The sequence below is a fragment of the Engystomops pustulosus genome, chromosome 9 (genome assembly GCF_040894005.1).
Source record: "Engystomops pustulosus chromosome 9, aEngPut4.maternal, whole genome shotgun sequence".
NCBI classification, from domain to species: Eukaryota; Metazoa; Chordata; class Amphibia; order Anura; family Leptodactylidae; genus Engystomops; species Engystomops pustulosus.
Genome location: NC_092419.1, coordinates 45,832,700 through 45,857,057, shown reverse-complemented (window position 1 = coordinate 45,857,057; position 24,358 = coordinate 45,832,700). Strand labels below are relative to the sequence as shown.

Here is a 24,358-nt window from a genome sequence, read left to right as displayed (position 1 = left end):
CTGCTGCTGCCCACTTCTCACCTGGGGACCCCAAGCTGTGCAGCCCAGCACTGAGTCCTCCATACTCCCAGTGACCCCCTGCCCGGGTTCTGTTTTGTATTAACCCTTGCAGTGCCGCTGCAATTTCCCACGTGGGCCCTGATTCTATTTCTGCTAATTACTGGACGCTAGGCTCCTCGATTGTTTATCACTGGCCCCCTCTGCCCAGACGCCATGGGTAACCGGAGGAAGACGGCTAAATTGCTCAAAGCAGCGTCCGGGGTGTCTGCGCCTCCATCGGATGATGAATCCGTCCATGAAGATCCTCCATTCCAGTCCCTGGAACCCCTGGATGCGCAGGAATGCTCCACATCACAAGCCGTTCTAGCACAGATTCAGTCGAACGCTGCCAAAAAGTTGGGGAGATTCTCCCGCACACAGCCCTGCTCTCCTCAGGGGTCCCCAAACTCCTCTCCCTCCCTCTTTGAAGGCTCCCAGAGCCCGCCACAGCTTGTAAGCTATGAAGAGGGCGCTGATCCGCCTGACGTGGCCACTGAACTGGACCGCAAATTTGCAGAGGTGCTGGCGGCCATTAACGGATGCCAATCCAAACTGGTCACCAAGGTGGATGAGCTGCGACAGGACTTTGTTCTTTTAAGACACGATGTCCATAAAGCTAAAGAGCGAATCACCGAAACTGAGCGCAGAATATCTGAGGTGGAAGATGTCCAGAGGCCTATGCCGACACAGATAAGAGAGCTTCAGCGCCAAATGTCTGCATCCATCGACAGAGCGGACGACCTCGAAAACCGCCTGCGACGGAACAACGTCAGAGTGGTTGGCCTCCCCGAAAAAGTGGAGGGGTCTGACCCGGTATCCTTTTTTGAAAATTGGCTCAAAAATTTGCTTCCTGCAGATACCTTTTCCCCGTTCTTCACAGTGGAAAGGGCCCATCGTGTGCCATCCCGCCCTGGCCCCCCAGGGGGCAATCCAAGACCCTTCCTGGCCCGGCTGCTGCACTTTAGGGACAGGGACTCTATCCTCAGGGCTGTCCGTACCAAGGGAGAAATCCTCTATGCCAACAGCAGAGTGTCCTTCTACCCTGATTTCTCTGCATCCGTCAGGAAACAACGCGCACAATTCACTGAGGTCCGTGCCCGTCTCCGTGACAAGGGGTATAAATACTCCATGATGTATCCTTCCAAGCTCCGAATTGTGGACGGACAGAAGACTCGATTCTTCACCTGCCCAACCGAAGCACTTCACTGGGCTGATGCAGCTCCACGGGCTCCCGCTGCAAGGCCCGCACCTCCTGAGTGACTGGACTCATATATCCTTTTATCTGATGAGCTATGACATTGCTGGACTTAGTCCTGTATTGATGCTTAGGGGTCCTAAATCATTGCTCTAATTTTCTAATATTGCTCTACATTGGGGCGCACGCCTCGTATATGGTGCCCCATAACTGATGTGCTATCTCTTTTGGTCAATTTGGCCTGTGCGCCACATATGGCACTTATTTCTCTTTCCCCTCCCCTTCCCCTTCTTTGTACCTACTCCCTCCCCTCCCTTATCCTCTTACCGCTCCCCTCTACATATTACTCTTCCCTTATCCCCTCCTTTGCTCTCTTTAAACATGGCTGCCTAAATACCTCCTGTTTATATATACTCTGAGGGTTAGGGGTCCCGGGACAAATGGTGTAAGTTTGTCTTGAGTTAGGGACCACTGTTCTATTCTTTGATTGTTATTGGGTATAGGTCTGCACTACTGCTGTTAGGGTGTTAGACAGGGGGTTTATATTCTTGGGATTGTTAGTACAGTTCTGGTTATATTTGTTATGCTCACTGTTGTCTGTCTGTCTATGTCTTTGTGGTATGAAAGGATGAATGCTTGGTTGCTCACGTCTCCTTCCCCACACCCCTTTCCCTTCCGCTAAGATGTCCTCACTTAAGGTAATGAGTTGGAATGTGAGGGGACTCAACTCCAAATTCAAGAGGGCTCTGATGTTAGACGTCATTAAGCGTCAGGCCCCTCACATTGTATGTATCCAAGAGACACACCTTACGGGTCAGAAGGTCCTCTCTCTGAAGCGGGCCTGGGTGGCTAGAGGTTATCATTCCTCCTACTCTGTCTACGCCAGGGGAGTATCCATACTCATATCCAAAGCGCTTCCCATAGAGGTCATACAGGTAGCACCGGATCACTTTGGCCGGTACGTAGTCATACATTGTGCCTTGTGGGGCTTTACTTTCACTATAGTGTCGGTCTATGTCCCACCTCCCTTTGATCCAGCTGTATTGCACCTAATATCCAGTAAACTGGCTGCTATGCCTCCAAGTCCGATACTCTGCATTGGTGACTTCAATGCAGTCCCTAACCCCTCCCTGGATCGCACAAGCGGCCTAGACACAGGCTCGGTCCGTCTGAATGAGTGGCTCACTTCTCTAGACCTCGCCGATGTTTGGCGTAGTAAACATCCTCAAGAGAGAGAATATTCATTCTATTCCTCTGTGCACAAGAGCTTCTCTCGGATTGATCTGGCCTTTGTCTCCCCTGATATGATGCAGCATGTTGATCAAGTATCCTATTGCCCGCGCAGTGCATCTGACCATTCCGCCTTGCTTATCAGTCTCCTTATAGGCCCCCCCAGCGACTCCCGCTTATGGCGCCTGCACCCGGCCTGGCTCCTATCCCCAGCGGTCCAGAGTACTGTTAGGGCAGCGCATGGCGAGTTCTGGGATGTACACTCAACCCATCCTGATCCTCTTCTAGTCTGGGACTCGTACAAGTCCTCAGTGCGGGGAGCATTCATGTCGGGTGTAGCTGGCCATAGGAAGTTATTAAATGCGCAGGAGGAGAGGCTGACCGCTGCACTGGTGACTGCAGAAAAGGAATATCTAGAGAAACCTACTCCGGGGAATAAAAAGACCTGGGCCCAAGCGCAGAGGAACCATCTAGCTGTAGTGAAGGAGCGCACCAGCAAGCGCCTGCAAGCCAGGGAAGCGTCCATCTTTGAATTCGGAGATAAAAATGGGAAGCTGCTTGCATATCTCTCGCGGGCTGAACGTCCGTGTGCATCCGTTCCATCTATCCTTGACAGTAACGGAGCCTTAAACACAGAACCCCGGGCCATAAACATGGTTTTTCACGAATTCTACTCTTCTCTTTACAGCTCCAGATTGTCCGCCTCTTCCGTCGAGATTTCCAGATTCCTTGACAGTCTTCCACTTTGGAGGCTCACACCGGCACAGTCATTGGAGCTTGATGCCCCGCTCTCGGCGGAGGAGGTGGAACTGGCCATCCAATCATTGCCCCCCGGTAAGACACCTGGACTTGATGGGCTGGGAGGTGAGTGGTATAGGGATAACCGTGAGACTCTGGTCCCCCATCTCCTTAGCCTGTATTCCGATGCGCTCGACAGCGGTTCCCTCCCTGATTCTATGCGAGAGGCCCTTATTGTAGTTATTCCCAAGCCTGGTAAGGACCCTCTGCATCCCGACTCATACCGTCCAATTTCCCTCCTAAACTCAGATGTCAAAATACTAGCAAAAATTCTGGCAACAAGGCTTAATAAAGTAATATTATCCTTGGTGCACCCAGACCAGACAGGCTTTATGCCAGGGAGGGGTACTGACATAAATATTCAAAGACTACACCTGAATGTAGCAGAGGCAGAGAAGTCTTCAGACCCTGGGTTTATATTATCCTTAGATAATTGCAAGGCGTTTGATTCTGTGGAGTGGCCCTATTTGTGGACCCTCCTGCCCAGGCTGGGTATTGGCCCTCGCTTCACAGCACTGGTTAGGTTATTATATAACGACCCTAGGGCTAGGGTAAGGACCAATCTTAATATCTCACCTACTCTCCCTATGGCCAGGGGCACTAGACAGGGTTGCCCACTATCTCCCCTCCTCTTCGCACTTGCCATTGAGCCCCTTGCTGTGGCGATCCGTCACTCTGATAGCATTAAGGGCATTGCTAGAGGTTCTATCATTGAAAAGGTATCTCTCTATGCTGATGATACACTTGTATATCTTGGGGATGTGGGCCCCTCTCTGGAATCCCTTCTGTCCCTGATAGAATGCTATGGGGGGTTCTCAGGTCTCCGGGTTAATTGGGACAAATCGGCCCTCTTTCCCTTATCAGATATAGGGGTACGCGCCCTTCCCGTCCCAGTCCAGGTGGTGTCCACCTTTAAATATCTGGGAGTCCAGGTGTCACGCAAGGTACAGGCATATACAGAGCTAAACATCACACCCCTGATAGCTGCAACGGAATCGCGCCTAAAAGCCTGGTCCACTCTCCCCTTGTCCCTATACGGGCGTATTAATATATTCAAAATGATCTTCCTCCCCAAATTTCTATACCTTTTTCATGCTTGTCCTATACTACTCCCTAAGAGCCTGTTCAAACGCTTAGACGGCATTCTCAGGTCCTTCTACTGGCAGAGTAGCGCCCCGCGATTCAGTCTAGCGCTGCTTCAGGCTCCCAAGTCTAGGGGTGGACTGGCTGCCCCAGATCTGTATCTTTATTACCTGGCTTCCCAGCTAGTATATGCCCAGTGGTGGATAGATATAGACATGGGTAATGCAGCTACTGCACTGGCTGGTGCCCTGGTCGGTTCCTACGAGGCCCTTACAAACTTGCTGTACAGGTATAAGTCCCCATCTGATACCCCACTCCCCCTACGTACGGTAGCGGTGTGCTGGCGTAGGGCACAATCCCTGGTAGAACTAAACAGCCCCCCCCCTCTCTCGCCTAGGACTCCATTGTGGCTCAATCCGTGGCTCTCTCACTTCCTCTCCCTCCCGGGCTGGACAATGTGGGGGGCGGCGGGGGTGAAATTTGTAGGCCAGCTCTTATCCCCGGAAGCAGAATTACTCAGCTTTAACGAGATAAGGGAGAGACATACTGTACCCAATACGGCCAGCTTCCATTACACGCAATTGCGACACGCATTCAAAGCCCAATTCGGCTCCTTCGGCCTGACAGTGAAATTCTCCAAACTAGAGACTCTGATGAGTACCCCGGACCTCCCTAAGCCACTCACTCAGTGCTATGCTCTCCTACAAGAGCAAAAGTCCAGACCGTTTGATAGAGCCTGTGAACGCTGGAGACAGGATATCCCTGACCTGTCGGATGATGACTGGAGGGAGGTCGAACTGTCCTACTTCACATCTGTAGTGAGTGCGAGGGACTTCCTGATCCAATCTAAATTCCTCCATCGAGTATATTTCACCCCTGCTAGACTATTCCGTATGGGAGCAATGCCCAATGATCTTTGCTTTCGCTGTCAGGCTGAAGTCGGATCCTTCCTGCATTGTGTCTGGTCCTGCCCTAGGGTCCATGTCTTCTGGTCCGAAGTGCTGGAGTTCCTAAATGTACACTTTGATTTCCCACGATTACTGTCTCCCTCTGTGTGTCTCCTCGGTATCATAAATGAAGTCATCAATGGCCACTATGACAAAATTTTCTTTAGGTTTGTATTATACTACGCCCGAAAAGTGGTGGTGATGACCTGGAAGGACCAGGAGCCCCCTCCATTAAAAAGATGGATATTACTTATTAACAGCGTCATTCCTCACTACCGGTCCCTGTATGTCAACAGGAAGTGTCCCCAGAAGTTTGACCGCATCTGGTCCAGATGGTGCGAGACTCCCCATACTGCCCTATGATCACTTGTGAGATATACTCCTCTCCATGATGACGGAGACTGAGCGTGCTGGTGTGTGTGTGTGTGACTGATTGTCTATGTGTCAATAGTTATTTGTGTTGTATCAAGATGTCTGGTTACAATATCTGCTGTCACTTATCGCGGTATATCCCTTAGCTAATATTGGAACGCAATAAGATCCTGTTCATTACCACGGATGCTATTCAATTATTCTGTATTGTGGGGAAGAAAGTATGTAACAGACAATCTTGTTCTTTGGTTTGTTTATTGCAATTGTTAAAAAAAAAAAATTTTTCCAAAAATTTGCAAAAATAAATACTTTTAAAAAAAAAAAAAAGATGCAGGTTCACGTTTAGACAGGGTTTCAGGGTATTAGCTCAGGCTGGATACAGGCTTAGGTACAAGTTCAGAATTTCAGGTCCAGCAAAACTAAAGCAGACAGTAGTACTACAGGTCACTGGAGAAAGTATAACCAGCCCTAAGTATTAGTTTAGAATAAGCTACAATATTTGTTTGCCCTTTGGTGCTTCTATGTGGTCTGTGTATATCAGTGTATATGAGAAAAATATTATTGATTATGACATAATCCAGCAAATAATGTAGCACCAGTCCCCAACCCTAGAGGTTAGGGGTGATGATGTAGAAGTGAATATCTATATCTGAGTGTATTAACTTCTGAAGGACAAAGGACTCTCTGTCCAACCACTCCTGTCTTAGTACGGCGCTCGTCTGGACAGGGTTAAAGCAGGGAAGTTGTCTCGGCACAGAACTTGATGGCATAGCTTTACGATAAGTTGCTCATTGAAAACTTGACTTCGACATAAGAACTTATGTTGTAAATATAAGAAATGACTGGCTGTGCATCCAAGCCACCAATTTCACTGGGAATTAGCAGATGTCCATAAATAGACTGCTGACTCTTTGCTTTGTTACCTCAGAGCTGGCTATGATATCTGGCTGAAATGCTTGGACTCATTTCAATACAGGAAATTATGAGTGATCATACTAGTCCTCAACTTTGAGAACAGACTCATAATTATGGTAATTTGAATTGAAACAGAAAATCAGTTAATATAGTTACAGACAGAAGGGTCTTTCGACAATAAACAAATATTTGTTTACTGTTAATGCATGCTGCATTGTGATGAAACACCTCCGACATTGATGGACATAGTTTACCTAATTAAGTTCCCTAGAAAGTTTGTAAATCCAGCCAAACACAAAATGTAATGAGCTTTACCAAATTGTCATATGTGATTCCACCTTTCAACAAAAACCGAATGATGTCCATATTGTGTTTCTTACCGTTTTCAGATTTATGGAAAGCTAACAAGCTACTTGTTAGAAATCTTTCTCAGCAGCAGTGAAGTAGGTGAAGTCTAGCTTCTGTCTTTGTTCTAAAACGGAGTAAATTATAAGCCTATCATTCTCATGATGTTTTTTGTTCTCAGGAAATCTACAATCGAAATCAAGCATGATAAACTGGAGGCACATACTGATACATCTAGGTATCATTTCTGACCCTCCCTTTGCCTTTTGTAATCTCATACAATGGGGAAGTGCTCATGCACAGTGTAACAGCCGGTAAAATTACAGAATAGAGGGACTCTAATAACACCCCCAGAACCCTTCTGGCTCATAAATGTAAATGTTGATTTTAGAAGGAGAATTTGCTATGGATTTATAACAGTGAGCTGAGCCTCTGGCCGAATGACAGGTGCTGGAGTCCAATACGGACTCAAGGAAAGGTATTGTCGCAACCATTGCACTTACATACACCGGGAAGAAGATGGTGAACTCTGGCAGACCTGAGCGGGAAAGCTACACATGCAGGATATTTGGCGCACAATCTTAGTGAATTGCGGCCCAGTGCATTATTGTCGGACAGGAACTTTTGTGAACTCTGAGGGACCAGGTCAGTAAATGTGCCTAAACTATTGATCAAGAGGAAGGCAATTAGTGCATATAATAGAAAAAAATCTAATTTCCTGATCCCAATATGGCATTAGGAATACATCTCTGGATCAACATCCCATTTAAAGAAACTGTTTTGCTGGGGAACCAAAGGGATATCACATTATTTTGTGAGAACATAAAAGAGGAGACTATAATTATATTTACAAATTGGGCATAAAATGTGTGTAGTAGGTACAACCAAGAGAAAAAGACCATTGCCATGTCACCTTGCACACTGTTAGGTTTGTCCCTTTTTCCTTCTTTTATAGGTAGGAAGGCATGTGGTGACCCTCCTGCCTACATGAGCCCCTGGGAATGTTTGCTTGCTTGCTATCTTGTTTGCATGATGCTTTTGTTTTATTTGCAATAACAGGCAGTCCCCGGGTTATGTACAAGTACAAGTTATGTACAAGTTCCTTGCATTTGTACTTAAGTTGAATTTGTATGTAAGTCGGAACTGTATATTTTATAATTGTAGCTCCAGACAAAATTTTTGGGGGGATTTTCTAAATTTTTTGCTGTGATGGGACCAAGCATTATCAATAAATCTTCATTACAGACACCATACAGCTGATCATTGCAGCCCGAGGCTAAAGAAAAGCATCCACAGAGCTTCACCAGAGGTAACAGAGGGCAAAGGGGTCCGTCTGTAACTAGGGGTCGTCTGTAAGTCAGGTGTCCTTAAGTAGGGGACCGTCTGCACTATGTTTGTTGCTTGGCTGTAGTAGATGGCTGCTGTTTCTCAGCCTTTAACATCCTTACATCATTTTAAGTTGGTCTGTCAAGCTGTTAAGCTAAAGATAAAATTATTTAAGGGTTTTATAGAAAGGAATCAATCCTCTTTCCAAGAAATGAAATCCCACTAATGAGTTCCAGAAGATTTATTATACATTTATCTTTACAGATTAAGTGATAGGATAGGACACTTCAAAGGGTTTGTCTTTGTCATGCGACCCCATCCTTTAATATCTCGGTGTATATTGCTAGGAGATGTCTGAAATATTTGGTTATAATTGATAAACTCAAAATGACCCATACTATAGAAGACTGGGAACCTTAGGAAATACATTATACCATTATATGTTCTAAATATACATTATATGGACACAATCATTGTATAAAGATGTGTATCAGGTGTATAAAATTCAGCCCCTTGCCACAAGCATTTACAAGTATAGCTCATTCTAAAGGGCTCATTGATTTCTGTAATACTGTAATTAATATTGATACTAGCATTATTATTTATACAAAAACTTTACATTACCAAGTACTGGATGAAGTAGTGCAAAACACTATTGATGGACAAGTATATATATATATGTTAGAACTATATTATATATAAAGGAAACTAGCATCAAAACCAAGCATGATAAACCAGGGACATTTACTCCTAGATACAGACACCATGACTCTGGTAATCTTCTTATTTGTGTTATCCATGGCTTCCTTCTTTAAAAAAAACAACTTTTAAAATGATGCTAATATGCTAGAAGGGCTCTGTGGGGCGTTATCAGAGCCCATCTGTGCTCTGTCTCCACAGGCTGTTACACTGTCTCAACCTCTCCCACTACTGAATGTAATCTTACGGCAGAAGAGTTTCATCACACATTGGGATGGGGGAAATCCTGCCCACAGAGCAACAACCTGTAAAATTGCAGCACAGAGGGGATCTGGTAGCGCCCTCTAAAGCGATTCTAGCTCATCAACAGGTGTCCCTATTTTATCATTCTTGATTTTGATGGAAATTTAGAAACTCTGCAGATAAAAGAAAAGAGATCAGTCAAGTCAAATTCACAAGCCATTGTAGATGACCATTAGATCATCCTCTATTAGCTAGGCAATTTGCTGTGGAGTGTGTATTTATTTAAGGCTGTATTTATTAAAATGTATTTATTTAATTGATCAATTAAGGGGTTTAACTTCAGGTCTGAATTAATTCAGGGGTCTGGGCCTAGTCTGAGGTCAGAATTTATAAGTCTTCCTAAATAGGCTGGGGGTGTTCTGTAGAAGCAAGAAGCCATAGATTCTGAAGAAGCTATCTTAGAAGTGATCAGGAGGAGCCATTATGACAGTCTAGGCTGGATGGAGAAGAAAAGAAAAAAAGGAGCACAAATCACAGAAGGTGTCACCTGTGAGTCACCAAATTTGAAGAGGCCTACTTATATTTGTGTTTCAGTACATATTATAAGTGTCTAAGGTCTAAAAAGAAGCATTCTGAATTACAAGCGTCCTCTACTTAAGGACACCCGACTTACAGACGACCCCTAGTTAAAGACGGACCCATCTGCCCACTGTGACCTCTGGTGAAGCTCTCTGGATGTTACTATAGTCCCAGGCTGCAATGATCAGCTGTAAGGTGCCTGTAATAAAGCTTTATTGGTAATCCTTGGTCCCATTAAAGCACAAAATTTTGAAACTCGAATTGTAACTGGGGCAAAAAAAAAAAGAAATTTGTCTGGATCTACAATTATAAAATATACAGTTTAGACTTACATACAAATTCAACTTAAAGGGAACCTACCACCACGATTCTACCTATAAAGGTAGATCGGGTGGTAGGTGGATGAATGGGACGTGAAGATTAGCCCAAAAAAGGGTCCCGGCTATCTTTTAGTAAACTTTAGTAAGCGGGTATGTAAATATTTTTAAGCGGCTACTGGGGCGTGGAGTAGCCGGACATAAGGCTACACGTCGCGGCTACTCCACGCCCCAGGAGCCGCTTAGAAAATGTACATACCCGCTTATTAAAGTTTACTAAAAGATAGCCGGGATGAGAGGACTAGCCCAAAAAAGGGCTATCCTCACGTACCATTCATCCACCTACCACCCAATCTACCTTTATAGGTAGAATCGTGGTGGTAAGTTCCTGTGGTGGTAAACCCAATCTTGTATGTAACCTGGGGACTGCCTGTATAAACGTACTACTTGCTTTTACTCTTAGCTAATAGTTGCTTGTACCTGGTACCTGCCATCCATGTTTTGTTCTCTTCTTTCAAACCACTATATGTCAGCAGCAGGCGACCCTTTTATAACAAGTGTCCTTCTATAGTTACAAAAACTGCACCGAATCGATGGTCGGTGCAGGCATGTCACAAGGTCTCATAACTTTCGTTTTTTTTCCAAAACAGACAACTATACATAAGCTATTAGCTTATTATGACAAATTATACTTATTGGCTAGGAAATAGTGTGTGATTGAAACTTAGCCTAATTTAGTCATCCAACTTTGTTGGCTTAAGTTTACTTGGCAATTATGGAGAGTCCAAGAGTCCATCATATGATTACTTGAATAGTGTGTGATGGCACTTCATGATCTTGACTTTACACTCTAGTACTAAATGTTAAAGGGGTAGTCTTGTCTGGGAATTCACATTCAGTTTCATTAATCTGCCATTATAAACATTTCTTCAATTAGATGTTATATCAAAAATTTACCTGTGTGAAGATAATTTCTCATAGATGTAGTGATATGGTCCCTTAGAAACAAGACTGTGTCCTTGGATACGGCCACCTCTGCTGGAGGGATTTTATAAAGAAACAAAAAGTTTTTGTATATGAAATGTCCAGCAGTTACTGCATGTCCTACAGCCGTCCTGTGGTAATGATTGCTGAAGCCAGGAGGTCAGGCAGGACTCAATAGTGCATGTCTGGCCACCGCTGCCAAAACGTGAGGTGGTCGTTTCAGAGGAAGCTATCTCGTTTCTAAGGGACATGGTGTACGGATGTGTGTGGTGTCTTTTTTTTGCGAGTTGAGCTGATGTTTTCATTGCTACCATTTTAAGGACTGTACAACCTTTTGATCACTTTTGGTAAAATATTTTATATGTTGGAAAATGGCAAAAAAAGTTGTATTTGGGACATTTGGGCAATATTTTCTGTTTACTGCCAGGTTTAATGCTGGGAATAACTGCTATTATATTTTAATAGATTTATATTATTATATTATATTTTAATAGATAAAATGCCGTTGACATACAATGTAATGAAGAATTAAAATGCTACCGGCCGTTGATTTCCTCCTTTTGGAGCACTACCAATATAGGTATATAGGACAAAAGTTACTAAAAGTCATAGACCATAAACTATGACACAACTTGAAATAAGATCATAAGATCATGTCAATTTTTATTCACACAAAATACAGCAATCAAGAAAACTTTATTAAAAACTATGATAGAAAGTCCACAAAAACACAAAGAAATGTGGTGGTGGTCCTAAATAGTCAAATACATATGCATCTCCTATATCATGTCCTAATGGACACAACCAAAAGTATACAAGTTCAAATATATATAGTCATATTATCCACCCGGGCGTAGCATCATACAAAGTTTAGGAGACACAGGACAGGAGATGGTCGCTAGTCACATGTCCACATCACATGTCCTAAAACTGCCTGGGCAGGTCATGTGATCACCAATTTGACTGTAGTCAATTGGTTGCTGTGCATCCAGTATGGCCAGTGTTGTGGTGATGTGCAGTGATGACAGTTACATACATCATTACTATGGTAACTGAGCAAGAAAGTCTGTTAGATCATCACTGGTAGCAGAGCATAAGAGAGAGGAGGAGTTACTGAGAACTAAAGGATCATGGGACTTCTAGTTTCAAGGGGCAGCCATCTTGGTGATAACTCTGTATACTTGAGAGGCCATAAAATTTTGTGAATCATAAAATCAAACAATTTTGTGACTAATGACATTGAGTTTTGTTATATTGTCAGGCTTGCAGGTGTGGATCCTCTGGACCACTGCAGACGGTGACGTAAGCCACTACCTGGGGCCGGAGTCTAAGTGGTACCCAGTTTTCACCAGAGCCCGCCGCAAGGTGGGTTAGACAAGCTGCGGCGTGGTACCACCAGGTCGTTCCTCAGGCATGACTTGTCTGCAGTGGCGGCCAAGGTAGAAGTACAGAGACGGCAGAAAATCTTGTGGTCAAAATCCAGGCAAAATGTCAGGGCAGACGGCAGGGATGCAACGTCAGGGTCTGGTCTGGGGTCAGCAACAGGAGGTCCAAGCAGAAGGGTACGGGAACACAGCACACTGGACAGCAACACGGAGGAACACTGGTACACGGGAACACGGAGGGTCTCAGGTAACACAGGAACACGGAGGAAGTCAGGAACGCAGGAGACACTGAAACGCAGGAGACACGCAGGCAAATCACAACAGAGCTTTCTCTAAGGCTGTGAGGCACAAAGATCCAGCAAGAGTGTAAGGAAGGTGCAGGGTTTTTAAAGGGGAAGTGATCAGCCAACCAATTAGTGGTGCACTGGCCCTTTAAATTTTCTGAAGATGCCGCACGCGCGCCCTAGGAGGCGGGGACGTGCGCGGCCGGAACCTGGCACAATTCCGGAGCGGGGAGAGGTGAGTCGCGCTGGCACTGCACCTGCGAGTCCCGGGGAGCACGGGTGAGCCCGCGACCCGCGATATGGGTCTCGGGACCACCCGTGACATATATTCATTTATTTATAGCATCATAGGTTTTTGTATCAGACATTAATATTCCCAGAATACTCATTTAAAGAAAATCAGGGACAGCAGCAGGTAGAGGAGGTTTGGTAACAACTCAGAGCCCTTCTGACTCATTAGCATAATTTAAAATGTTGATTTTAGAAGGAAGGAGGACATGGATAACAAATATAAGAAGATTACCACAGTCACAGTGCCTGGATCTATGAGTAAGTGTCCCTGGTTTATCCGTGCTTGATTTTGATGGTAGATTTCCTTTAAAGTGTGTCATTCATTATGATCTTTATTAATAGGTTGTTAATATTTTTTAATAATGGTTTGACTTATGATACTGTGGCCACATTATTAACAAGTCCTGTCAGTACCTTGCAGTATTTTTGCTCAGCTAGCTCCATAGCAAGTGCCTCTCAATCAGCCAGGTATGCTTTAGCAGGCCTGCAACTTTCACAGAAATTAAACAAAATTCAAAGGAGCTAATTAAAAGAAAAAATTACAGGAGGACGGGTCCCGTATAATACAGTATTACAAGGTTTTTGCAAGTAATACTCAAAACTATGAAGGGTGCTCTTGGCAGGGCGGGGTTGGGACCGTGAACAGATGGTATCAGATCCCCCCCTGAAGAAACCTGCCCACCTGTTCATGAAATACGTTGCACTCTAATGGATACTAAGTCCAGAAAAACTTTTCAAACTTTTCAAATGTGGACAAATCCTGATTATCAATGAAAAATAATTCCCCACAACCTTTCGTAATTTTGCAGATTCATTAATTTAACCAAAATAATCATTTTTATATATAAAAATGTAATGATTGTTTTAAATATACAGCTTGGTACTTTATGGAAGCGTTATGTGATAGAACACGGATCTCGCTTCCTACTTGTTTTTCTCTGATTGCAGTGACTGATAAGACAGTGGTGGGTGAATGGTTGTAGACAGTTTTCTTAGTTTTTTTGAATGCATAGTATTCCTTTTTTTGCTTAGCTCTGTATTTCATATTTTATTTCTTTAAGAGGTTAATAAAGAGATTACACATTTAGATAAATGAAGAAGAATGATGCCCTCTAATAACATGTCTGCTTAAGGAGGACCTTTGGGAATTCTAAACCCCCCCACAGGTCCTTGAGGTTCATAGAAGGGCGCTATTAAAATAAAAACTTTTAAACCTACACTCCCTCCCAAGCACAGGCACCCTGCTGCAGGTAAAGCTGGAGTAGTACACCCCAGCTTAACTGTGCATGCGCCGTGGGGCACTTGCACACTAAAGCCCGGACTAATCCTGGCATCACAGAGCATCACAAAACACAGCTGCAGATGCAAGTCCTGTGGTTTTTTACATGGGGGCAATGTAGAAGCTGATTGTGGACCCTAAACCACTGGTCCGTATGGGCCTTTAGTTGGTTTCAGGTCCCAAATCAGTGTGATAGATCCTCTTTAAGTAAACACACTATTTTCCCTATTCTGCCTCATCTTTACTTCTAAAAATGTTGATCCATTTCTCAGTTTTTCTGTTACACAAGGGGGTGTTGCTAGTTGGAGGTGAGTTGCAACACAGGCTGGTACTGGCAGCTGTAATTGGACAGTAAAGGTGGTCCCCCACTTAAGGACAACCAACTTAGATGCCCCCTAGTTATAGACGAACCTCTCTGCCCACTGTGACCTCTGGTGAAGCACTCTGGCTACTTTACTTTAGTCCCAGGCTGCGGTCATCAGCTGTAAGGTGTCTGTAATGATCAGCTGTAAGGTGTCTGTAATGAGGCTTTATTGATAATCCTTGTTTCCATGACATCACAAAATGTGAAAATCCACTGCCTGTATCAAACTATTAACATCCCTGACAAGTAATATTCACTTATAATACTACTCATATATTTCAATAAAGAATTAAACAGGAAGTACACAACATAAAGTTAAAGGGAACCTGTCACCAGGAGACCCATTTTTAGCACTCCCCCAGTCCCCACAGAGCATAGTACATACACTGCCAAAGTGTTTTTGTATAAAAAATTGGTTTTACAGAAAAAAAGATATGTCATACTGTACCTTTCATTAGCATGTTCTGTGTGACTAGGCAGTTGCCAAAAAGGAGGGACTGGAAAGGAGCAGTCCCCCCCACCCTTGGGAGACATGTGACCATTTCAAATATATGAATAACTCCCCACACATCAGGATTGGCTGTAGAGGAGCAGGGGGCGTCGCTAAGCCAAGTGATGAATGTTTTCATATATTTGAAAAGGTCACATGTAGTAGCTGTTCCCTAAGGGTGGGTGCGGGGGAACTGCTCCTTTCCAGTCCCTCCTGTTTGGCAACTGCCTAGTCACACAGCAGATGCTAATGAAAGGTACAATATAACATATCTTTTTTTCTGTAAAACCTATTTTTAATACAAAAACACTTTGGCAGTGTATGTACTATGCTCTGTGGGGACTGGGGGAGTGCTCAAAATGGGTCTCCTGGTGACAGGTTCCCTTTAACCCTTTCAGGACCTGGTCCTTTTTTTTTTTTTCATTTTCATTTTTTACTCCCCATGATCAAAAATCCATAACTTTTTTATTTTTCCATGTACAGAGCTGTGTGACGGCTTATTTTCTGCGTAACAAATTGCACTTCATAGAGATGGTATTGAATATTCCATGCCGTGTACTAGGAAGCGGGAAAAAAATTCCAAATGCAGTGAAATTGGTAAAAAAACGCATTTGTGCCGTCTTCTTGTGGGCTTGGATCTTACGGATTTCACTGTGCGCCCCAAATGACATGTCTACTTTATTCTTTTGGGTCTGTGCGATTACGGGGATACCAAATTTGTATAGGTATTATAATATTTTCATACATTTAAAAAAATTAAAACCTCCTGTACAAAAATTTTGGGGGGGATTTTGCCATCTTCTGGCGCTAATAACTTTTTTATACTTTGGTGTACTGAGCTGTGGGCGGTGTCGTTTTTTGCGGATTTTGATGACGTTTACAATGTTATCAATTTTAGGACTGTTCGACCTTGTGATCACTTTTTATAGAATTTTTTAATTTTTTTAAATGACAAAAAAAGTGCCATTTTCGACTTTGGGCGCGATTTTCCGTTACGGGATTAAACGCAGTGAAAAACTGTTATCATATTTTGATAGATCGGGCATTTTCGGACACGGCGATACCTAATGTGTTTATGATTTTTACTGTTTATTTATATCAGTTCTAGGGAAAGGGGGGTGATTTGAGTTTTTAGGGTTTTTTATTATAATTTTTTTTCTTTAACTTTTTTTTATTTTTATTTTTAGTACTTTTCAGACTCCCTAGGGTACTTTAACCCTAGGGTGTCTGCACGATCCTATCATATACTGCCATACTACAGTATGGCAGTATATGGGGATTTTACTACTCATACATTACAATGTGCTGATAGCACATTGTAATGCATGGGTTAACCCGAAGTAGCCTCGGGTCTCCGTGAGACCCGAGGTTACCATGGCGACGGATCGCCGCTCCCCGATGACGTCACGGGGAGCGGCGATCCTCGAAAAGATGGCGGCGCCCACGTGCCGCCATCCTTTTGAAGCCACCGGCAGCATTGCCGGCGGTGATCGAGGTGAAAACACCCGCGATCGGTGCTAGCACCGAACGCGTGTGTTACCAGTAAGCCTTTGCTGCAATATGCAGCAAAGACTTACCGGCTATGGAGAGGGCTCAGCGCGTTAGCCCTCTCCATGCACCCGCGGCCGACCCGTGACGTGCTATTACGTCACGGGTCGTGAACGGGTTAAAAGAAAAGATGTACCAAAATAGTTATTTAATAGGGAATGCAAATATATGATAATACAGTCATTTGAAGAGTAGTAAAATATCTTAAAGGAAATCTATCAAAATTTTGGAGAGCGTCCTTTCTGGGGAGGAAAAATATTTTATGGGGAAAATACATTTGTTTAAATATTTCTTAAAGAGAACCCGTCAGGCAAAATAACCCCCCCTAAACTAAATATATTTTCATAAACTGCCATTAGAGAGCATTGCCTCTATCCCTTCATTGTCCCTCTACATGCCTGTAAACTTAAGCAATGAGGTCCTAAAGCTGTATGCAAATGACCTGTGAAATGTCCAATGAGTCATTAACATATTCAAGCTGTCCAGCTTATTCATGAGTGGGAGGTACAGCCACACCCCCAGTGCTTTACTGACAGCCTCTACAATGATGTGAGGCTGTATAATGATGTGCTTCCTGGTGCTGGCGCCCCCTGCAGCCTGTGTGTGTGTATGTAGGAGAGATGCAACAGCTCCAGGCAGCCATGATATAGCAGAACATGTCAGGTACATGTGTAGCTGATGTCTGTGTCTCTGTGTATTAGGAGGATGCAGCATGTCAGCAGATGCAGCACAGACACTAGCAATGCTTTACTATACATTACACACAGACATGAGCAGGGGGAGGAGAGGGGAGGGGTAACAGGGTGACATCACTGCCCCTGACCATGTGACCAGCCTCATTTACATAATAAAGAAAAGACGATTTTACAATGGTTAATGTATAAATTAACTAGATAAAGGCTGGGATGGGATCCATGTGAGCTGCTCCAACAGGTTATAGTGACAGGACAAGTGACACAGAACTGATGACAGGTGTCCTTTAAAGACTGGACTTAATGGATTTGCATCTTTTCCCAGCCTGATATACTATGATAGATGCAGGCACTGTAACTGTGGTAATCTTCTTATATGTGTTATCCATGGCCTTCTTCCTTCTAAAATTAACTTGTAAAATGATGCATATGAGTCAGAACGGAGACATTGTAACAGCCTGTGAATCTAGAGAACTTCCCATAGCACTTTACTTCATGCTTGATTTGGATGGTAGATTTCCTTTAAAACTATCTATGTAATTCCTAACTCATAGAAAAAAATATTTTTTTATGCCTTTTTACAGACATAAACAGTGCACTAGTGACACCACTAACACGTCTCATAGCTCTGCCTGTGTCATAACAAGCTTAGTGCCAATCCTCAAGTCTTAGAAACAGGAGGCAGAAAGCCAGTTCTACAAGTATGTTATTAAATCTCAAAACGGACTAAAGCCAAACCACTAACTCCAGGTAATTCATCTAATAAAACGTTCAATGTTGTAAAATGAATGCACTCGCAGCACCCAGGTAATTAATATTAATGATGTCTGGTATAATATCAGTATGCCCCTGCATGGCTGGCTGGCAAGCATGTGGAGGTTATGTTGTGTGCCCCACAGTCACTTCTCTGCTGAGGAGCAAATAATAGGCAGCACATTTGGTCTCAGTCGGCATCATATTGGGATTCCATATTGATGGTGTTTATTCATTTCTATAGCATTAAAGGAAACTAGAGGCAATACATGTACCAGTCCATTCCCTTGTGCATCAGGTTTTCACCTGGTTATTCTGATACAACAGTGCCACCTAGCAGGGTGCTCGCCATATGTCACCTCTATTCCACCATCCCAGAAATCACAATTGTCTTTCCTATTCAATAACACAAGTTTAATGTCCATTTATGGAAAGGTTCCAGTATTAATTTGTTAATTATTTGGGATCCCCCACACTGCAATAGTCTAGTAATGAATCACAGCAATATGTTTAGGTGAGTAAATATTACTATAAAAACAAAGCTCTCAGTTAGGCTACATTCACACGAACATATGGGGGACGTATATATGGCCGACGTATATACGGCGTATATGCGACCCCCATACACTTCAATGGCATCACAGCACCATACAGTGACGCCGTACACCGTTCCATGGCCCGTACAACGATAGGACTTGTCCTATGCCTCTACGGAATACGGCGCCCTGCAATGTGTGGAATACATATATGGAGAAGGGCGGGGGTGAGCAGCGCGGGCATACAGCGGGCCTTTGGCTACCTTCACACGACCGTACAAAAACGGGTGTATATATGGGCAGAATACGTTACCATTCACTCCTATGGGCAATACGGTCATACATTGAATGGCCGTATTTGTCACCGTACCGTACTGTAATGTATGTGAGCCGTATAAAAGTTTAGAGCATGTCCTATTTTCTCATGTTCTTGCGGTGGTATGCCCCATTGAAGTCTATGGGAACATATAAAATACAGGTGTCATAGGTTGTAGCCACCGTATGCTGTATCTAGGTTGTATCTAGGAAAATCAGGAGCTATACGGGGTTATACGGATACAGTACGGATACGGTGCAATACGTGCGCATACAGCTGAAAAACAACACGTACAGGCTCATAGGGCACTGAAATACAGAACTGGAGAAACTGCAGCCTTAATAGGACGCATTGGAGTGGTTGAAATTATTCCTATTTTTATCGCTTTCTGGGTCGAACCCCCTGTAATTTTTAGCCGGGAAGAAGAGTTGTAAATATGATGTTATTTAAGGACAACCTATCACCTCTTGGAATATTTGAGCATCTTCTCTCATTGTTCTACCCTTTATTATTTCCTACCAAAAGCTATAAGTAGTGGGTGTTACCAAGTAGAGGTGTGTTTCTTAGGAATGATAAAGGGTGCCACACAACATTCTAAGTATATTGTTATCTTTATAGTATGGGCATTTGTCTCTGGTTCTGGACATAGAATAAACCCATTTCCCATGGTGCTCACAAACTAGTAATGAAGTTAGAGGGTGGCTGGAAGTGTCTGGCAGGGCATATGCCCGGGGTGCTGAATGCCACTGGATACCAACAAGCCACTTTGCCTTAAAGAATAGTCTTTCTTCAACATTGCACAATCTCATACCTTTTCTTAAGCTAACCTTCAAAGAACGCTTGGCAACTTTCAGTAATAACAGTTCTTTCATATAGAAGAAAATACAAATCTTTATTCAGTAGTCAATGTAGGCACCAATTTTTCATTGCAATGTTATTGTGGGACCAGTACCTCCTGCAGAAAAAAACATCACTAAAAATAACTTTATATATTGTTACCTTTGCACAAAAACAGTGGGGCACATTTACTAAAAACAGGAGTGCAGTCTGTACTATGTGCGTTTTGCCTGTGTAGTGTGCAGAGGGCGTCAGATTCATGATTTGTGGCGCACGTTCTTCGTGAATCTGGTGCTCCCTGCACTATCCCGACAGAGTGCACCAATTTTTTTTTGGTGCACCTTTAACATAGGGCGTGCAACATACTTCTGTCAGCTTGTGCATGATAAATGTGGCACACGGTCTGAAACGCTCATTTTGCCTGAAAAATAGTGCAGCCGCGACACAAATGGGTCACGTGTGCCACATATTTTGCGCAGACACTTCTTAAATACATGTGCAAGCAGTTTGCACTGAAAAGAACATTCAAAGTCTGCCAGAACTGGCGCAAGCACCTTAGTAAATATTCCCCAATGTGTGTAAGGTCAGGAGATGCAGGACCCCATAGCAGACTTACCCCTTAAAAAATATATTTGTATACACACATGAGAGTTACAATCACACACAGCATGTACATGCAGTGTATACACAGACACAACACATATCATATATAGAGCATATACACATCACATATACACACATAGATTACATACATAAAATACAATATACTGACATACAGCATAAACACACTCCATACCCCAGATGCTGGAACCCTCTGACACTTTGGGCCCCATAGTGGCTACTAACCTTGTAGTTACGCCCCTGTGTCAGGTATGCTATGGCAAGTATTTTTGCTTGCATTTAAAGTATATTCAGTAACATTTACATGTGTTTTAAGACCCATAGAAAAGCCTAATAAATAAATCCCACGCCAAGTGCATACAGAATTTAAAAGAAAATAAATTGCTACAAAACACCAGAAATGTGACAAAATTCCTTTGCATTTAGGCATTACAATAACCAAGTCCAGTCCAATCACAAAAACAGCAACAAAAATCCATCTTAAAGGAAATCTACCATCAAAATCAAGCAGGATAAACCAAGGATACTTACTGACAGAGCAAGTACTGAGGGAGCAGGAGGGAGGGTGAGACAGTGTGACAGTCTGTAAAGCCGGATCACAGAGGGGCCAGGGTAGCTCCTCATTAGTATAATAACATTTATTGTAAAAGAAGAAAAGGTCATGAATAACAAATATAAGAAAATGACGGTGCCAAGGTCTATGAATAAGTGTCCCTGGTTTTATCGTGATGGATTTTGATGGTAGAAGGGAGTATCTGGAATACAATTGATGATTTTAGCTTGACATACAGTATAAGGTTACATTCACACGACCATGTGGGGAACGTATGTTTGTCCCATAGACGGCACACGTGTGGCCCCATACCGCTCGGTACACGGGGAAAAGATACAACATGTCCTATCTATCCCCATGTGCAGGCCCGTACATCTCTATGGAGAGGGCATTGGTCACCCCACCCCCTTTCCAGCGTGCCAGACGTATGACCACCCAGTATACGTCCATGTGAATGTAGCCTAAGCCAGTGAAGCTATATGAAATGTTTCTTAATAATATCAGGTTAAAGGTAGCACACAAGTCTTGTACTGTAGATGGACTGCACAATGACTGACACTTTGTTCCTGTGAAAACATATTGGGGCAGATTTACTTACCCGGTCCGTTCGCGATCCAGCGGCGCGTTCTCTGCGGTGGATTCGGGTCCGGTAGTTCCTCTGCCGTCCACCAGGTGGCGCTGCTGTGCTGAAAAGCATCTGAACGCACTCAAGTTCACCGAGCCAGACCAAGTGAAGGTAAGCGCGTCCCAAGCAACACTTTTATTGTTTTAAATGTGGCGGTTTCTCTGAATCCGTCGGGTTTTCGCTCAGCCACGCCCCCCGATTTCCGTTGCGTGCATGCCGGTGCACATGCGCCACAATCTGATCATATGTGCCAAAATCCCGGGGCAATACAGGGAAAATCGTCGCAAATCGGAAATATTCGGGTAACACGTCAGGAAAACGTGAATCGGGCCCTTAGTAAATGACCCCCATTATATTAAATAATTTTCTACCTGCAAAACCTTCTATTTGGTAAACACCCCTGGAGTGCAGTTACACTTCCAAATAAAGGTTAATTTACTTAATTATCATGACCAATTTTCTCTCGCTCTGTAGCCGAAAGCCTAAACTTGGCGTGAACATAGTGGGGCTCATTTACTAGGGACTTTGCACGTTACACGTTATTTTAGGTACAAACTGCTTGCACAGGTATATAAGAAGTGTCTGCACCACAAATGTGTCGCACACAAGCGGAGTGTTGGACTGTGCGCCAGATTTAACATACAAACTCCAACAGAAATGTGTTGCACGCCCCATGTTAAAGGTGCACTCTGTCGGAGCTGTTCAGGGGGCGGCAGATTCATGAAACTGGCGCCCCCTGCACTATACACAGGCAAACTGCGCATAGTACACACTGCACTGTTCTTAGTAAATGTGGGCCAATGTATCAAACACATAAAGTAGGTGTGTTCAAACCACTGATGTGGAAGTTATTTAGAACAACAAGTGCACTCACAATTACTATTCCAGCCTGTATAATCCTACAAGTGCAGCACAAAAGTTATCAACACTGCAGGCCTTTACATAGCATAAAAGTGCTTTACTAAAAATGCAGATCTCTGTCCCCCCTCCCAAGCCAAATGACCCATATGCATTGCTACTAGATCTCCCTCTCATAGATTTTATTGTGAAATGCAACCCCTATCGTAGTAAAAAAAAAAACCACCCCTGCTAGGAAGTGAACTAAATTTGGCTCTTTACAAAATACATTTGGACACATTTTTAAATAACTATTAATGCACAATCTATACTTGAAGGCAAATCTGAAATCCACTTAAGAAAACCTTACTACGTCCAAACAGACCATTTATAGACAAGTCTGAATATAGAGAGGTATTTGCGTTCAACGCTGGAAAATATAAAACTTTATTTGAGAGAACTTGATACAGTGTATTCCACAAAGTCATCGCCGAAAAATACATTGCATTCTTTTCGCTTCATATAATAACCATGTGTTCTAAAGTAGATGCAGCTTCTCCAGCAAGATCATTGGAACAAAGTGTCAAACCTAACATCCACTTAAATAGTATTCATGCTTATATCATTATTAATAACAGAACTGATGATTATTGTTGTATGGTCTTATTTGGAGAAGTACATTGTAATATTCATGCATAAAATACTATGGTGTAACCCCCTCCAGCAATACATGTGACAGATTACTCACCTCCCTGGGCAGTGGCAGTGCTTGATGTAGGTCTCTCCAGGCAGATCTTCTAATTAATAATCCAGTGTCCTTTTAGTGTCTGTTACAAAGTGCAGTCCTGTGCTTGAGTCTGGAGCTCCTTGGCTGTCCCTGGAGAGTGTGTAGAGAGTGAGGGCAGAGCTTGTATCTGACTGATTGATTGCCAGAGCAGGGGTACCTGCCTCCCCTCACTCCTCCTCCCTCCACCCCACCTCCCTGTCTCTTATTCTTTCTCTTCTGGATTTGCTGGACACCTGCCACTGGATGAAGGTGTAGAGATGTTCAGCCACTAAGAGAACACAGGGGCAACAGAGATTTGATCAGGATTTTCATTTTTTTTAATTTGAATTGCAATTTTGTATGTAATAACACAGCAACAAGTACAGTGAGGAAAAATATTATCAGCTGCACCTCCCTAAACTTCCTGCTGCTGTTTGATTACGCAGGCAGAGGGAGGAGGAAGAGAGCAATTGGTGACATTAGCATAATTTAAAAAGTTGATTTTAGAAGAAAGGAGGCCATGCAGAAAAAATATAAGAAGATTACCACAGTCACAGTGCCTGGATCTATGAGTAAGTCATCCTGGTTTATCCATGCTTTACGGGGATTGTTCAGGATTGCAGGTTTTTCTGGATATCTGGATATGGGTCTAGGGGTTATAAAGATAACAAACACATTATACTCACCTCTCTTTATGCTCTGGTGCAGCACATGCCCTCCAGTCAGTTTGTATACAGATGCTCAGCTATGACACCTCAATGGCACAAACTGCAGCTTCAGACTATAGTGGTTGGGGTGGTTGGCTGTCCATGTGATGTCACAGCTGAGCCGCTGTATAGCTTTGATTATAGGCTGCGTGAGAAGGTGTGATGACCTACAAAAAATATATGCCTCACTCATGTATGGGAAACCATCTTTATTATGTACAGGCGGTCCCCTACTTAAGGACACCCGACTTACAGACAACCCATACTTACAGACGGACCCCTCTGACCTCTGGTGAAGCTTTCTAAGTGCTTTACTATAGTCCCAGACTGCAATAATCAGCTGTAAGGTGTCTGTAATGAAGCTTTATTGATAATCCTTGTTCCCATTACAGCAAAAAATGT

General features: G+C 43.5%; 1 protein-coding gene across 1 annotated transcript in view; it reads right to left on the bottom strand.

Annotated features, from left to right (window-relative positions):
• CHRDL1 (chordin like 1) overlaps nucleotides 1-23,431 on the bottom strand; it is a 64,421-nt gene extending 40,990 nt beyond the window's left edge. Inside the window, exon 1 of the mRNA XM_072123592.1 lies at nucleotides 23,232-23,431. The gene's annotated coding sequence lies outside the window, so the exon portion shown is untranslated. The remainder of the gene's footprint in view (nucleotides 1-23,231) is intronic.
• Between the last annotated feature and the right edge of the window lie 927 nt (nucleotides 23,432-24,358).